The 12,019-nt window shown below is 40.1% G+C and overlaps 1 non-coding gene across 1 annotated transcript; it reads left to right on the top strand.

Moving 5' to 3' along the window:
* Positions 1 to 11,946: 11,946 nt before the first annotated feature.
* On the top strand, positions 11,947 to 12,019 carry Trnak-cuu. Its single transcript has one exon. It is a non-coding gene; the product is annotated as a tRNA-Lys (tRNA).

Genomic DNA, 12,019 nt, shown 5'->3' with positions numbered 1-12,019 from the left:
CCTCCATAGGCACCAAGAACATATGTTATATACATACATTCATGGAAACAAAACATTGATATACATAAAATAAGATAAATAAATAAATACTAAATTTGTTTATTTTTTTAAAAAAAGCATATGCTTCATGTTGTTAATCAAAAATGTCTGTTGAAATTCAACAAATTCCTCTTGTGAAAATTGGTATAGTCTAATAATACAAACTTCATTTGGTCAGATCTTCCATTACTATTGTCTGTTATGTGATTTGCCTTGATATTTCACTTTGGAATGCCATTCTCACTTTAAACTCACTCATGTTTATCTCCCTTGTGTTATATTAAGCACGATTTTACAGCAGAGATTTTTAATGTTAAAAAATATTAGGAAAAGGTTGTTATTAAATGTAGTGATAGTTTTTGAAATTACAAGATACTTATATATCCCTCATGAACATAAAAACAGAATAAATAATATGAATTTGGACTTTGTATTTTTTTAGAACACTACTAATGAGTTTTGGGGGTGTTTTATTTAGTGTTGTATGCATATCATCTCACATGGTACTTGAACAGTGTATAAACTTAGCAAATGATCATTGAGTAAATGTGGAATAATGAGAGATCACTCAGAATATTTTGGGGTGTGTTTGGAAATGCTTTTCAATTTATGTCACATTTTTCTCTACAGGGAATCTTTTAGAGCAACACACAGACAAGTAAAAATGAAACAATTTTTAAATTTTAAAAATTGGGATAGAGCATGCTGCTTATTCTCTTAGTGATCAAAAGGTCACTAACAGTGAAATTTAAATATCACTCAAAGTAAAACAATGTAACTTAAAATGAAATATTAGTTGTAATAGGCATCCTACTTATATAAATTTTCACTTTAATCATATTATAACCTATATTGCAACATCAAGAGTGCAGGTAGAGACTCAAAAAATTTACGTTGTGTTTGACTTTTTCAGAACATGCATACATATTCTTTGTCCACTTTTCTTTTTAAAAAAGAACATTATCTGATAATTTTTACTCATATACGACTAATTTTCATTTCCAAATTCATGACTGTGTGAGTTCATTTGCACCATAAGTGTGCATGTGCTACAGAGTTCAGAAAAAGACACTCAATACCTTGGAACTGGAGTTAAAGGTGGTTTTAAACTACATGATTATGGGAGTTGGGAACTGAACGTAGATCCACTACAAGAGTAGCAAGTACATTTATCCACTGAGCAATTTTTCCTGCTTCATATGACTAATTTTAAGTATCTCCAACACACAATGCTATGGTAATTTATATACATGGATTTATGATTATGGCATTGTGAACCAGTGATCTGTAGTATATTTTACTACTACTCTACTTGTTTACTTGAGTGAATAATATGGTGTAACTCAAAACTATAAAAAAATTCCATAGCTTAAAAAAATAGAGCAAAACAAGAGAATATATAAATGAAATACATCTGCAATGCCCTCTGTTAATGAAATGTGTGATAAGAGAATGTGTGATCAGAAAAAAAAAACTTCAATGTGGAAGTTTCTTAGTTTATTTTTATTTTAATTGAGATCATTTTCTAAAAGAAAAAGAAAGAAATCATATTTTATGTAGTTTTCAGAATTTAGTTTTGCTGGACACACTTGGAAAGCCTTGCTTTTCTCTCAGTCAGCATAAAGTTATGTCAGTTAATAGAAACATGTCAAATTATAAACTGTCAATGCAGTACATTCTAGTGCATGGCCATGAGCAATCATGATCTAGCTTGGTTCTAAGAGAAAAAAAATATGGAAAGAAGAACTAGTTTTTAACCATTTTAATTAAACCACAGTTGAAGGGATAAATTGGTGATATTCTGAAAAAATTAAGAGAACGGTGCTCATTTTCCCTAATGTTCAAATGTCGATAGAAAGCTTCAGCAATGGATGACCTCGTTTGTGAATATTTAGCACAAGATTAGCTGGTATCTGAGATAAAATCTGTATCTCCTCCTATAGAATATATTACAGTTTGATAAATAGCCTAGGGATAATTCTTATTTATTCCATCTTTAGTAACATAATCATAAATTTTATATTATTGTACTGGTCACTCATTTCTTAGCTTCATTTGCAGCAAGCTTCAGCTATAAACATACATTCTTATGAAATAAAAGCAGCACCACAGAAAACTTTGGAAAAATATTCATATAACATAGCAAGCATGTCATTTTTCAGCTTTCAAATGAGAGCAATTCAGAAACCTTCTTAGACTGTGAAGTAGATGTATGAGGACAATAGCAAAGAGCCAGGATCTCAGATGGATTTTTAAATCTGTCCTCCTTGTGCCAGATTTCATGGCTACTAATTAACTGGTATTATTTATTAAATGTATTTATTGTATTTTAGGGTATGGGGTATAGCTTAGTTAGTAGACTGTTTGCCTAGCATGGATGAGAGCACGGCTTTAATTCCCAGTACTACATAACCAGGCATGATGGGGAGCATCTGTAATCTGAGCACTCAGGAGATGAAGACAGGAGGATAAAAAGTTAAAGGTCATCCACAGCCTTGTAATTAGTTTGAGACCAACCTTGGGTACTTGAGCCCTTGTCTCAAGAAGATAGATAGATAGATAGATAGATAGATAGATAGATAGATAGATAGATAGATAGATAGATAGATATGAGAGAGAGAGATGATAGACTGATAGAGTATTTGAGAGCGGTCTCTCTACAGCTTAATCTAAACCTAAATAAAGGAGAAATAACAATTTTCAAAGAAAACGTGATTATGTTCCTTTTAATATTCAGCATATAAAGGTCAAGTAAAGCATGTAACCAAGAATTTTTATTTTCTTATCTATTTCAATACCTGTAAAATTCAGAAGTACACAAAAAGAAAGCAATGATACCACTGTAGATTGATATCTTCTGAGGTAGCCTCATGTGTGTTAAAGACTCTTTGAATGATTGACTAAAACTTCTTGATTGTGGGAGATGGAATGTTAAAGATTTACGAAAAAAATAAGTTATATACAGATTTTTTTAGTAGCCAAACTCTATATCATGTCTAATTATCACCCTTGTGACTAATAACTAATAAGTTTTTTTAAATGTGTTGTTAGACAATATATCACTAGTCTCTACTAACCTTAAAGCTAAAAAATCTTTTAAGATAACATCTGAAATGTATTGAAAATATTTCCCTGCTCTACAGCAGGCCATCTACCTGGTGCATCACCAATATGTGTATGAAATTTTTGATTTACAATTACATTTCTGTTTTGTTTTGTGACATTGAGAGTTCATGTAAACTCTTCCAGTATGTACTATGACAGAGTATATTCCATTGGTTAATGCCTAATACCAGCGTTCATCACCCTCTGTGTTCCAGATGCCTTAACTTCTCTACCACAAGGAACTGTACCTTGAACATTGAGCCAAAATAAACCATAAGTTGTCCCGAACAACAGGAAGGTAACTAACACACATATGAAACCTATAAAAGATATTTCTCCTCTCCACTGCAGCTGACCTACCTGAATTCTCACAGTGTATTTAATAAATACATTGCTTTATGACTTTTCTCTTGTTCTATGACAAAAGAGTTTTCCACTGTGAAACATGATTCGGCTGCTGGGCCATGCTCACTCATGTTTGGCTCAGAATAAACTATCTCTTATTATCTCTGGAGCAAAAGCTATGTTTTGCACTGAAAATTTTAGAGCCCAATATTTGATATTCCTAAATTGTTTCTCTTGAACACTAAGCTAGAATTCCTGGGCAATAAAACAGAAAATGATTAATAGAAAGTATACTTTAATTGAAATTTTAGAGCATCTAAGAAAATGAATAGACATGTTAACTTACAAAAACTTAGAGTTTTGGAGATTACCAAGTTTTATAAAGACATTAGAATGAGAAAATCAATTTTAAAAATTTAGAGGTTGCACTAAAAACTAAAGAGAAATCCTAATTTTTCTCAAATTCTTGCTCCCATCTATCCTCTGTGCTTGCCTTCTCCACAAAAACAATTTAAGCTTCCTCCTCCATTACAATCCCCTCCAACTTTCCTCTCTAGTGTTCATCAAAGATAAAGTTTTGCATAAAAAGGAAAGATTGTTATGACCTTATTTAAGATAAAACCTAAAGAGACAGGAAATCCGTGTACTAGCTATGTTCTCTAAACAAAAGATTAGCTAGAAATGTTGTTTGTGAGGTTTTCCTATCTGTACAGGACCCTCGGGTTTTCAAAACTAAATAGGAGCATCGTTCTGGCTTATGAGCAATGGTTTGCTGACTTATATAAATTAATAGAGCCATTGGCTTCAGGAAACAATGATTGGCTCCATTTAGGAAATTATAGAAAGACTGTAAGTACTTTAACAAAATAGATGTCGATGGTAAAACTGCCTACAAAACACTAAGATAAGATACTTACTTTGCACTGTGGTGCCAAAAATATTGCCAGAAGCTATTCATGAGACCAGAAAGACTGTGAGACAAGACCAAGAGAAACTATAACCAACTTGAAGACATCCATTAATTGTTTTATGTGCATGAGTCTTTTGTTTGGATGTATGCCTGTGCACTTCATGCATACCTGGTGCTGGCAAAGGTCATGAGGTCAGAAAAGAGCTTCTGATACCCTGGGAATGGAGTTACAGACAATTGGGAGCCACTCCGTGGGTTCTAAAAATTTAAATCTGGCCCTCTGCAAGGGCAGCCAGTGCTCCTAATAGCTGAGCCATCTCTGCATCCCCTAGTTCAGACTTTTAAAAATACTTAAACACAGCCAGTATGTAAATGTGTCTGCTACCAAGCATGACAACCTGAGATCAATTCCTGGAACCAAGTAGTGAGCAGAGCACATCTGTGGACATATATACGGGCATGTACACATTCAAATAAATAATAAATAAATGATAATATATCCAAACCGCCCTCCCTCCAATTTACCCCCCATTCCCATTTCCTCCGTGGCAAGGACTCCCCTGGGGATTCAGCTCAGCCTCATAGATTCAGTCTAGGCAGGCCTGGTCCCCTCTTCCCTTCACCCAGGATGAGCAAAGTGTCCCTGCATAGACCCCAGACTCCAAACAGCCAGCTCATGCACTAAGAACAGGTCCCAGTCCCACTGCCTGGGGGCCTCCCAAACAGTTCAAGTTAATCAACTGTCTCAATTATCCAGAGGGCCTGATCTAGTTGGGGGCTCCTCAGCTATTGGTTTATAGTTCATGTGTTTCCACTAGTTTGGCTATTTGTCCCTGTGCTTTTTCCAATCATGGTCTCAACATCTCTCACTCATACAATCCCTCCTCTTTCTCGCCGATTGGACTCCTGGAGCTCCACATGGGGCTTGGCCGTGGATCTCTGCATCCAGTTCCCTCAGTCATTGGATGAGAGTTCTAACACGACAGTTAGGGTGTTTGGCCATCCAATCACCAGAGCAGGTCAGTTCGGGCTTTTTCTCGACCATTGCCAGTAGTCTACTGTGAAGGTATCTTTGTGGATTTCTGGGAACCTTTCTAGTACTTTGCTTCTTCCTATTCCCATGGGGGTCTTCATTTATCATGGTCTCTCTTTCTTTGTTTTCCATCTCTGTTCTTGATCCAGCTGGGATCTCCTGCTCCCCTAAGCTCTCTTTCCCACCCCCGTCATGTCCAGTTTGCTCATGTAGATCTCATCCATTTCTCTGTCATTGGGTGATCCCTGTGTCTTTCTTAGGGTCCTCTTTACTAGGTCACCTCCCTGGAGTTATGAGTAGCGGTTTGGTCATCCTTTGTTTTACATCTAGTATCCACCTATGAGTGAGTACATACCACATTTGTCTTTCTGAGTCTGGGTTACCTTACTCAGGATGATTTTTTCTATATCCATCCATTTGCCTTCAAACCTCATAATGTCATTGTTTTTCTCTTCTGAGTAGTACTCCATTGTGTATATGTACCACATTTTATTTATCCATTCTTCAGTTGAAGGGCATCTAGGTTGTTTCCAGGTGCTGGCTATTACAAACAATGCTGCTATGAACATAGCAGAGCATATGCACTTGTAGTATGATTGAGCATTCCTTGGGATATGCCCAAGAGTGGTATGCTGGGTCTTGGGGAGATTGATTCCCAATTTTCTAAGAAAATGCTATATTGATTTCCAAAGTGGCTGTACAAGCTTGCTTCAATGTTTTTGATTTTAGCCATTCTGATGGGTGTAAGGTGGTATCTCAGAGTCATTTTGATTTGCATTTCCCTGATGATTAGCTATGTTGAACAATTCCTTAAATGTCTTTCAGCCATTTGAGGTTCCCCTGTTGAGAATTCTCTGATAACTCTATAGCCCATTTTGGGTATTTTGATGTCTAATTTCTTGAGTTCTTTATATATTCTAGATATCAGCGCTCTGTCAGATGTGGGGTTGGTAAACATCTTTTCCCATTCTGTAGGCTGTCGCTTTGTCTTGTTGACCATATCCTTTGCTCTACAAAAGCTTCTCAGTTTCAAGAGATCCCATTGATTGATTGTTTCTCTCTCAGTGTCTGTGCTACTGGTGTTATATTTAGGAAGTGATCTCTGGTGCCAATGCGTTCAAGACTACTTCCCACTTTCTCTTCTATCAGGTTCAGAGTAACTAGATTTATGTTGAGGCCTTTGATCCACTTGGACTTAAGTTTTGTGCACGGTGACAGATATGGATCTATTTGCAGCCTTCTACATGTTGACATCCAGTTATGCCAGCACCATTTGTTGAATATGCTTTCTTTTTTCCATTGCACAGTTTTGGCTTTTTTGTCAAAAATTATATGTTCATAGGTGTGTGGATTAATGTCAGGGTCTTCAGTGCAATTCCATTGGTCCACATGTTGGTTTTTATGCCAGAACCAAGCTGTTTTTATTACTGTAACTCTATAGTAGAGCTTGAAGTCAGGGATTGTGATGCCTCCAGAGGTTGTTTTATTGTACAGAATTTTTTTGGCTATCGTGGGTTTTTGTTTTTCCATATGAAGTTGAGTATTGTTCTTTCCAGCTCTGTGAAGAATTTTGTTGGTATTTTGATGGGGATTGCATTGAATGTGTAGATTGCTTTTGTAAGATTGCCATTTTTACTATTTTAATCCTGCCTATCCATGAGCATGGGAAATCTTTCCATTTTTCTAACATCTTTAATTTCATTTTTCAGGGACTTACAGTTCTTGTCATACAGGTACTTCACTTGCTTAGTTAGAGTTACCCCAAGGTATTTTATATCATTTGTGGCTATTGTAAAGGGTGATGTATCTCTAATTTCCTTCTCAGCTTGTTTGTTAATTGTATATAGGAGGGCTACTGATTTTTTTCTAGTTAATCTTGTGTCCTATTATGTTGCTGAAGGTGTTTATAAGAGGTATGAGTTCCTAGGTCGAATTTTTGGGGTCACTCATGTATACTATCATGCAATCTGCTAATAGCGAAAGCTTGACTTCTTTCTTTCCAATTTGTATCCCCTTGATCTCCTTATGTTGTCTCATTGCTCTGGCTAGAACTTCAAGTACTATATTGAATAAGTATGGGAAGAGTGGATAGCCTTGCTTTGTTCCTGATTTTAGTGGAATGGCTTTGATTTTCTTTTCATTTAATTTGATGTTGGCCGTTGGCTTGCTGTAAATTGCCTTTATTGTGTTTAGGTATGTTCCCTGTATTCCTGATCTCTCCAAGACTTTTATCATGAAGGGGTGTTGGATCTTGTCAAATGCCTTTTCTGCATCTAGTGAGAGAATCGTGTTTTTTTTTTCTTTCAGTTTGCTTATATGGTGTATTACATTGACTGACTTTCGTATGTTGAGCCACCCTTGCATCCCTGGGATGAAGCCTACTTGATCATGGTGGATAATTGTTTTGATGTGTTCTTGGAGTCTGTTTGCCAGTATTTTATTGAGTATTTTTGCATCAGTGTTTATGAGGGAGATTGTTCTGTACTTCTTTTTCTCTGTTACATCTTTGTTTGGCTTAGGAATCAGAGTAATTGTAGCCTCATAGAAGCAGTTTGGTAATGTTGCTTCTGTTTCTATTGTGTGGAACAATTTAAAGAGTATTGGTATTAGCTCTTCTTTGAAGATCTGGTAGAATTCTGCACTGAAACCATCTGGTCCTGGGCTTCTTTTGGTTGGGAGACTTTTAATGACTGATTCTATTTCGGGGGGTTATTGGACTATTTCAATAGTTTATCTGGTCTTGATATAACTTAGGTATGTGGTTTCTATCTAGAAATTATTCATTTCTTTTAGATTTTCCAGTTTTGTGGAGTAGAGGTTTTTGAAGTATGACCTGATGATTCTCTGGATTTCCTCAGTGTTAGTTGTTATGTTTCCCTTTTCTCCATGGGAACAGCTGGGGCCCAGGGATGGGACCTAGTTGTAGGCCTCCCTAGGTATGGCCCCAGACACTCATCTCTGGTCTGGATGGGAACTCTGGGCTGGGTGGGAACTGGGGGATGGTCTCCAATTCTCAGGAAGTGTCGGGGGTCTCAGGCAGATGGGTATGGGGGCAGGGCATGTAGATTGTAGGGTCCGCTGGGGGGTCTTGGAGAAGGGGAACCTTCCCCTGGGAGCTCTGCCTGCTGGCCAGCAGCTGGAGCCAAGTTGGGTGGGTCTTCCCAGAATGGCTGGGGCGCAGGGATGGGACCCAGGGGCAAGCCTCCCTGGGTATGACCACAGACACTCACCTCTAGTGTGGATGGGAGCTCTGGGCAGGATGAAATTTCCCTCTTTCAAAAGACTGAAATGATGGGAACTGGAATGATGCTCTGTTGTGGAATATTAATTTAAGATGTGTTACATTCATTTATGCTGTGGAGCATTTGTTTAATGATGGAAGAATATTTGCATTCTTTTATGTTGCATTTGTTTATCTCTGTAAAGCTGTGTTACTTTTTCTGCCTAAAACATCTGATGGTGTAATAAAGAGCTGAATGGCCAATAGCTATGCAAGAGAAAGGGGCTGGCAGGCAGAGAGAATAAATAGGAGGAGAAATCTAGGAAGAGAAAGAACTAGGAGCAAGACATTGAGGAGAATACGAAGGACCAGCCACCCAGTCACAAAACCAGCTATAGAGTAAGAAGTAAAGAAAGATATATAGAAATAGAAAAAGGTAAAAATCAAGAGACAAAATTTAGACAGGATAATTTAAGTAAAGAAAAGCTGGCTAGAAATAAGCCAAGCTAAGGTTGACATTCATAAGTAAGAATAAGACTCCATGTGATTATTTGGTGGGTGGATGCCCCCCAAAGAACAAAGGGCAAGAGAGTAAGAGTAAAACACAACCAAACTACAGGCCTGCTCTCCAGAGTGCTACTGCCAGTTGGGGGCAGTGCCTGTTCTCCAACTGCCTTGGCCTCAGGGCTAGCTCACTCATCCACCACAGGTGGCAAGGGGTGAGAGAAGGAGGAGGTCATGTCTGTCTCGTCCACTCCACCACATGGCAGATGAGGGGTGGGGCCTAATCTCCCTCCTGCATTCACATGGCCTGATCACTTGCACCCCATCATGGGGGTCAGCTCTACTGTGCTGCCTGGGAGGGCCCACACTCCTGAGTGCTGCAGTCTGTGAGGGGCAGGATCAGGTCTTCCACTCTTGTGAAGCTGGGACCCGCTTTTCTTGCCTGCAGTAGGTAAGGGAGGGCTGTGGGCAAGGGACGAGGGTTGAGGGGAAAGGGGGCATCTCTCCCTTGCTCATGCTACCATGTGACAGACCATGGGGCTAGCTCTCCCACTTTCACTCTTCAGGGCCGGCTCATCCCACCTCCACCAGCAGGGAAAACTCTACTGTGCTGCCCAGACAAAGTGCAGGGCCCTCTCTTCTGAGTGCTGCAGTTGATGGGGGGCAGGGCCAGTTGTCCCTAGTGCTGCAGCCAGTGAGGGGCAGGACCAACTCTGTGCAGGCCTATCCTCACTGTTTTCAGGGGTAACAGGAACCAGGGACATCATCACAGACTACATCTGCAGCAGGGTCACAGACCCAGACATGGCCCCTGGCAGCAGCCCAGGCCCCGATGAAACCCTCGCCCTTGGTGGAGGCACAGGCTACTCAGATCTGCATGGCCCCGACAGAGGCTCAACCCTTGGACACTAATATGGCCCTAAGTGGTGGCCCAGACCCCTGACATCTGAGTGGCTTTTAGTGGCAATATGGGCCACGGATATCAATACAGACCCCAGCTGTGGTTGGACTATGGACCCAGACACGGTCCTTCACAGAAGCTTATGCCTGATGTCACCATGGCCCTAATTGGCAATGCAGGTCCCTCTGATCAGCATGGAGCCATTGGCAGCATGGCCCTTGAACACCCACATGGGCCAGGTGTAAGCCCAGATCCTGGGCATCCACACAGTCTCAGACATTAGTGCAGACCCTGGCTGTGGCAAGGCCACTGACCCAGACATGGCCTCTGCTGAAGCTTGGCCTGTATGATGCCCTGACCCTGGGTGGCAGCACATGTCACTCAGGTCTGTATGGGCCTGGCAGCAGCACAGACCTCAGGCACCAAGAAGGCCACCGGTGGAAGCCCAGACCCTGGGCATCAGTGTGCTGTTTGGTGGCGACATGGGCCATGGACATCAGCCCACACTCAGGGTGCAGTAGGGCCACAGACCCAGACATGGAGAGCTTGCCTGGATGGTGAAATTGAGGGAAACCTGGCAGGCTGAACCAACCCAGCTACCACCCAGACCCAGAACCAGGATAACAAGGTAGTCAACCGCCACATCCACCTCATCTATGAACTGCTGGAGCATGTGAAGGGCCGGTCCTGCAGACCCAAAGCTGCAGGATCTCCATGACACAAGGCAACATCAGGATATCCAAGAGGAGTTCCAGTGAGGGCCCAGCATCGAGAGTGCAGCAGAAGCCAAGGGACTCAACCAGACCAATGACTACTTGCAATGAACACTTGCAAGTAAAGATGGATGGACTAAAGGGTATACTGTGATACACTATAGCTTCCACATGGAGATTTGGGGATCTGGGGTTGTTGTTTGATTTTTTGTGTGTGTGTTTTTGGTTTGGGTTTTTTAGTTTTACTTTTAAATTTTGTTTTGGGGGGCAGGTTGCAAGGGCACAGGGCAGAATCAAGGACACAGGGAGATGAGTGAGATTAGGATGCATGATGTGAAATTCACAAAGAATCAAGAAAAAAGTTAAAAAATAAAACACAATAGTAATAAAAAACTAGAGATGACATTAAAAATTCAAGAAACACTCGGTGTTTTCCAGTATTGTATCTACCCTTTTAGCTCTTTGTGGCATTCATGAGACTGCCTGGGATCTTCCAGGATTACACATGGTACAGAGGGACACTGAATAGAAGCTGGATTTCCATACTTCCATAGGCCTTAGCCCCCAGTGCTTTCTATAGATATAGAAGTGTCCATGTTCTCCTCCATAGGGCTGGAATTCCTCAGGAGGTTACTGATTGGAAAGGCTCCCCAAGCCCTCTGAACTACTGCTATGCTCTGACCCCTCACATGGAACAGGAGACCTGCAAGAGGGGCACCAGCCGCTCAGGGGAGCAGAGGGGGAGCTGGAGTGGAGTTCTCCCCTAAGGACCTAAAAGACAAGGCCACTAGAGACGGGATGCAAACGCCTTCATCCCAAGGAGGCTTTTAGGACAAAACTGTACATTCACACAGTTTTTTTTTTTAAACAAACATAAGCAAATTTTAAAAACCAAGTTCGGGCCCATTTCTCACTGCTCAACAGGAAAATGAGGAGTGAGAGATGAAATTGATAAGATTAAATATGAAATGGATATATATATATATATATCTTTCCTTTTTTATATATATATATATATATATATATATATATAGAGAGAGAGAGAGAGAGAGAATGCCCTAGGCAGAGCTAAATCTCACTCTGAAACCAAGAATGACTTTGAAGTTATGATCTTCCTGTGGTGGTAATCTAATTGTACTGAAATGTGATTTTGAATTTATGTTAATAAATAAAGTTGCCCGGCTAGCTCAGTCGGTAGAGCATGAGACTCTTAATCTCAGGGTCGTGGGTTCGAGCCCCACGTTGGGCG

The sequence above is a fragment of the Peromyscus leucopus genome, chromosome X (genome assembly GCF_004664715.2).
Source record: "Peromyscus leucopus breed LL Stock chromosome X, UCI_PerLeu_2.1, whole genome shotgun sequence".
In the NCBI taxonomy this organism is placed as follows: Eukaryota; Metazoa; Chordata; class Mammalia; order Rodentia; family Cricetidae; genus Peromyscus; species Peromyscus leucopus.
This window is presented reverse-complemented; position numbering and strand designations above follow the sequence as displayed.